Source organism: Arachis stenosperma, chromosome 1 (assembly GCF_014773155.1).
Source record: "Arachis stenosperma cultivar V10309 chromosome 1, arast.V10309.gnm1.PFL2, whole genome shotgun sequence".
NCBI classification, from domain to species: Eukaryota; Viridiplantae; Streptophyta; class Magnoliopsida; order Fabales; family Fabaceae; genus Arachis; species Arachis stenosperma.
This window is the reverse complement of record NC_080377.1, coordinates 41,484,683-41,490,941: the sequence shown is the minus strand read 5'-3', so window position 1 is coordinate 41,490,941 and position 6,259 is coordinate 41,484,683. Positions and strand designations below refer to the sequence as shown.

The 6,259-nt window shown below is 40.4% G+C and overlaps 1 non-coding gene across 1 annotated transcript; it reads left to right on the top strand.

Annotated features, from left to right (window-relative positions):
• Positions 1-4,910: 4,910 nt before the first annotated feature.
• Positions 4,911-5,018, top strand: LOC130951933 (small nucleolar RNA R71). The gene has a single exon (XR_009074155.1). It is a non-coding gene; the product is annotated as a small nucleolar RNA R71 (small nucleolar RNA).
• Positions 5,019-6,259: the final 1,241 nt, after the last annotated feature.

Here is a 6,259-nt window from a genome sequence, read left to right as displayed (position 1 = left end):
AGCACGTCACAGTCATTCAATCATTGAATCCTACTCAGAATACCAAAGACAAGGTTAAACCTTCCGGATTCTCTTGAATGCCGCCATCAGTTCTTGCCTATACCACGAAGACTCTGATCTCACGGAATGGTTGGCTCGTTTGTCAGGCGAGCACTCGGTTGTCAGGCGATCAACCATGCATCGTGCAATCAGGAATCCAAGAGATATTCACTAAGCCTCAGATGCTTGTAGAACAAGAATGGTTGTCAGTCACTTTGTTCATGAGTGAGAATAGTGATGGGCGTCAATCATCACCTTCATCATGTTGAAGAACAAGTGATATCTTGGACAAAGAACAAGCGGAATTGAATGGAAGAACAATAGTAATTGCATTAATACTCGAGGTACAGCAGAGCTCCACACCTTAATCTATGGTGTGTAGAAACTCCACCGTTGAAAATACATAAGAACAAGGTCTAGGCATGGCCGTGAGGCCAGCCTCCCAAAGTGATCAAAAGATCTAAAGAAAAAGGTTCCAAAGATCCGAAGATTTTTAATACAATGGTAAAAGGTCCTACTTATAGAAAACTAGTAGCCTAAGGTGTACAGAAATGAGTAAATGACATAAAAATCCACTTCCGGGCCCACTTGGTGTGTGCTTGGGCTGAGCAATGAAGCATTTTTCGTGTAGAGACTCTTCTTGGAGTTAAACGCCAGCTTTGGTGCCAGTTTGGGCGTTTAACTCCCATTTAGGTGCCAGTTCCGGCGTTTAACGCTGGAATTTCTTGAGGTGACTTTGAACGCCGGTTTGGGCCATCAAATCTTGGGCAAAGTATGGACTATCATCTATTGCTGGAAAGCCCAGGATGTCTACTTTCCAACGCCGTTGAGAGCGCGCCAATTGGGCTTCTGTAGCTCCAGAAAATCCACTTCGAGTGCAGGGAGGTCAGAATCCAACAGCATCTGCAGTCCTTTTTGGTCTCTGAATCAGATTTTTGCTCAGGTCCCTCAATTTCAGCCAGAAAATACCTGAAATCACAGAAAAACACACAAACTCATAGTAAAGTCTAGAAAAGTGAATTTTAACTAAAAACTAATAAAAATATACTAAAAACTAACTAGATCATACCAAAAACATACTAAAAACAATGCCAAAAAGTGTATAAATTATCCGCTCATCACAACACCAAACTTAAATTGTTGCTTGTCCCCAAGCAACTGAAGATCAAATAAGATAAAAAGAAGAGAATATGCAATGAACTCCAAAAACATCTATGAAGATCAGTATTAATTAGATGAGCGGGGCTTTTAGCTTTTTGCCTCTGAATAGTCTTGGCATCTCACTCTATCCTTTGAAATCCATAATGATTGGCTTCTTTAGGAACTCAAAATCCAGATAGTGTTATTGATTCTCCTAGTTAAGTATGATGATTCTTGAACACAGCTACTTATTGAGTCTTGGCCGTGGCCCAAAGCACTCTGTCTTCCAGTATTACCACCGGATACATACATGCCACAGACACATAATTGGGTGAACCTTTTCAGATTGTGACTCAGCTTTGCTAAAGTCCCCAATTAGAGGTGTCCAGGGTTCTTAAGCACACTTTTTTTTCCTTGGATCACAACTTTATTTCTTTTCTTTTTCTTTTCTTTTTCTTTCTCCCCCTTTTTTTTTTCTTTTTCGTTTTTCTCCCTTTTTTTTCTGTTTTTTTTTTTTGTATTCACTGCTTTTTCTTGCTTCAAGAATCATTTTTTTATGATTTTTCAGATCCTCAGTAACATGTCTCCTTTTTCATCATTCTTTCAAGAGCCAACAATTTTAACATTCATGAACAACAAATTCAAAAGACATATGCTCTGTTTAAGCATACATTCAGAAAACAAAAGTAATGCCACCACATCAAAATAATTAAACTGTTATAAAATTTAAAATTCATGCAATTCTTTTTCCTTTTTCAATTAAGAACGATTTATTTAAGAAAGGTGATGGATTCATAGGACATTCATAACTTTAAGGCATTGACGCTAAGACACTAATGATCACAAGACACAAACATGGATAACCATAAGCATAAAATTCGAAAAACAGAAGAATAAAGAACAAGGAAATCAAGGAACGGGTCCACCTTAGTGATGGCGGCTCTTTCTTCCTCTTGAAGCTCCTATGGAGTGCTTGAGCTCCTCAATGTCTCTTCCTTTTCTTTGTTGCTCCTCCCTCATGATTCTTTGGTCTTCTCTAATTTCATGAAGGATGATAGAGTTCTTGGTGCTCCACCCTTAGTTGTCCCATGTTGGAACTTAATTTTCCTAGGAAGGTGTTAATTTGCTCCCAGTAGTCTTGTGGAGGAAAGTGCATCCCTTGAGGTATCTCAGGGATTTCTTGATGAGAGGGGTCTCTTGTTTGCTCCATCTTTCTCTTGGTGATGGGCTTGAGGTCATGCCTTCTCAGTTGAACCGGCTTTGGATGCCATAAATGGTTATGGAAAAACAAAAAGCAATGCTTTTACCACACCAAACTTAAAAGGTTTGCTCGTCCTCGAGCAAAAGAAGGAAGAAGAGAGTAGAAGAAGAAGAAATGGAGGAGAGGGAGATGGCTTTGTGGTTAGGCCAAAAGGGGAAGAAGTAGTGGTTTGAATTTGAATGGTGAGGTTGGTGGGGTTTTATGAAGGATGGATGTGAGTGGTGAAGAGAAAGATGGGATTTGATAGGTGAAGGGTTTTTGGGGAAGAGGTGTTGAGGTGATTGGTGAATGGGAGAAGAAGAGAGAGAGTGATGGTGGGGTCCTGTGGGGTCCACAGATCCTGTGGTGTCAAGGAAAAGTCATCCCTGCACCAAATGGCATCAAAATTCACGTTTTGAACCATTTCTGGCGTTAAACACCGGGCTGATGCCCATTCCTGGCGTTTAACGCCAGGTTCTAGCCCTTTTCTGGCGTTTAACGCCAGTCTGGTGCCCCTTTCTGGCGTTAAACGCCCAGAATGGTGCCAGACTGGGCGTTAAACGCCCAACTGCTAGGCTTACTGGCGTTTAAACGCCTGCAGCATCTTCCTCCAGGGTGTGCTGTTTTTCTTCCTGTTTTTCATTCTGTTTTTGCTTTTTTCATTGTTTTTGTGACTTCTTATGATCATCAACCTACAAAAGAAGATAAAATAACAAAGGAAAATAGTTAACTATAAAACATTGGGTTGCCTCCCAACAAGCGCTTCTTTAATGTCAGTAGCTTGACAGAGGACTCTCATGGAGCCTCAGAAATACTCAGAACCGTGTTGGAACCTCCCAACACCAAACTTAGAGTTTGAATGGGGGTTCAACACCAAACTTAGAGTTTGGTTGGGCCTCCCAACACCAAACTTAGAGTTTGACTGTGGGGGCTCTGCTTGGCTCTGTTTTGAGAGAAGCTCCTCATGCTTCCTCTCCATGATGATAGAGGGATGTCCTTGGGCCTTAAACACCAAGGGTTCTTCATTCACTTGAATGATCAGTTCACCCCTATCAACATCAATCACAGCCTTTGCTGTGGCTAGGAAGGGTCTGCCAAGGATGATGGATTCATCCATGCACTCCCCAGTCTCTAGGACTACGAAATCAGTAGGGATGTAATGGTCTTCAACTTCTACCAAAACATTCTCTACAAGTCCATGAGCTTGTTTTCTTGAGTTGTCTGCCATCTCCAATGAGATTCTTGCAGCTTGTACCTCAAAGATCCCTAATTTCTCCATTACAGAGAGGGGCATGAGGTTTACACTTGACCCTAAGTCACACAAGGCCTTCTTGAAGGTCATGGTGCCTATGGTGCAAGGTATAGAAAACTTCCCAGGATCCTGCCTCTTTTGAGGCAGTTTCTGCCTAGACAAGTCATCCAGTTCTTTGGTGAGCAAGGGAGATTCATCTTCCCAAGTCTCATTTCCAAATAACTTGTCATTTAACTTCATGATTGCTCCAAGGTATTTAGCAACTTGCTCTTCAGTGACATACTCATCCTCTTCAGAGGAGGAATACTCATCAGAGCTCATGAAAGGCAGAAGTAAGTCCAATGGAATCTCTATGGTCTCATTTTGAGCCTCAGATTCCCATGGTTCCTCATTGAGGAACTCAGAGGAGATTGGTGCACGCCCACTGAGGTCTTCCTCAGTGGCGTCCTCCTCCTCTCTTTCCTCTCCATATTCGGCCATGGTTATGGCTTTGCACTCTCCTTTTGGATTTTCTTCTGTATTACTTGGGAGAGTACTAGGAGGGAGTTCAGTCATTTTCTTGCTCAGCTGACCCACTTGTCCTTCCAAATTCCTAATGGAGGACCTTGTTTCAGTCATGAAACTTTGAGTGGTCTTTATTAGATCAGAGACCATTGTTGCTAAGTCAGAAGTACTCTGCTTAGAACTCTCTCTGTCTGTTGCTGAGAAGATGATGGAAAAGGTTTGTTATTGCCAAGCCTGTCTCTTCCACCCATTATTATTGAAACCTTGTTGAGGTCTCTCTTGATTCTTCCATGAGAAATTTGGGTGATTTCTCCATGAAGAATTATAGGTGTTTCCATAGGGTTCTCCTAGGTAATTCACCTCTTCCATTGAAGGGTTCTCAGGATCATAGGCTTCTTCCTCAGATGAAGCTTCCTTAGTACTGCCAGGTGCATTTTGCATTCCAGACAGACTTTGAGAAATCAAATTGACTTGTTGAGTCAATATCTTCTTCTGAGCCAGAATGGCATTCAGAGCATCAATCTCAAGAACTCCTTTCTTCTGACTAGTCCCATTGTTCACAGGATTCCTTTCAGAAGTGTACATGAATTGGTTGTTTGCAACCATTTCAATTAGTTCCTGAGCCTCTGTAGGCGTCTTCTTCAGATGAAGAGATCCTCCAGCAGAGCTATCCAAAGACATCTTGGACAGTTCAGAGAGACCATCATAGAAAATACCTATGATGCTCCATTCAGAAAGCATGTCTGAGGGACATCTTCTGATTAATTGTTTGTATCTTTCCCAAGCTTCATAGAGGGATTCTCCATCCTTCTGTCTGAAGGTTTGGACTTCCACTCTAAGCTTACTCCATCTTTGAGGTGGAAAGAACTTTGCCAAGAAGGCATTGACTAGCTTTTCCCAAGAGTCCAGGCTTTCCTTAGGTTGAGAATCCAACCATATTCTAGCTCTGTCTCTTACAGCAAAAGGGAATAGCATCAGTCTATAGACCTCAGGGTCAACCCCATTAGTCTTGACTGTGTCACAGATTTGCAAGAATTCAGCTAAGAACTGATGAGGATCTTCCATTGGAAGTCCATGGAACTTGCAATTCTGTTGCATTAGAGAAACTAATTGAGGCTTAAGCTCAAAGTTGTTTGCTCCAATGGCAGGGATAGAGATGCTTCTCCCATAGAAATCGGGAGTAGGTGCAGTGAAGTCACCCAGCACCTTCCTTGCATTGTTGGCATTGTTGTTGTTTTCGGCTGCCATGGGTTCTTCTTCCTTGAAGAATTCGGTCAGGTTCTCAACAGAGAGTTGTGCTTTAGCTTCTCTTAGCTTTCGCTTCAAGGTTCTCTCAGGTTCAGGGTCAGCTTCAACAAGAATGCCTTTGTCTTTATTCCTGCTCATATGAAAGAGAAGAGAAAAAGAAAAATGTGGAATCCTCTATGTCACAGTATAGAGATTCCTTGAAGTGTCAGAGGAAAGGAAAAATAGAAGAAAGAAGGTAGAAGAATTCGAACTTGATGAGATAGAGTTCGAATTGTGCATTAAGAAGGAGTAGTACTCCATAAATAGAAGGATGTGAGAGAGAGGGAAGAGGATTTTCGAAAATTAAATTAAGAAAATTTTAAAAATATTTTGAAAAATTGATTGATAATTTTCGAAAATTGAAGTTGGAGGAGAAATCAAGTGATTTTTGAAAAAGATTTTGAGATTAGAAGTTAAAAAGATTTGATTGAAAACTATTTTGAAAAAGATGTGGTTGAGAAGATATGATTAGTTTTAAAGAGATGTGATTGAGAAGATATGATTTGAAAACAATTTTAGAAGATATGATTTGAAAATTAGTGACTTGCCTAACAAGAAAAGATATGATTCAAACATTAAACCTTTCTCAACATAAAAGGTAACAAATTTGAGATGTTCAATCAAATCATTAATTGTTAGGAAGTATCTAAAAAAAAGGAAAGAAATTGATTTTGAAAACATTTGATTGACAAGATATGATTTGAAAAAGATTTGATTTTGAAAAACTTTGAAAACTTGAAAAAAATTGATTTTGAAAACAAAATCTTCCCCCTAGCACCATCCTGGCGTTAAACGCC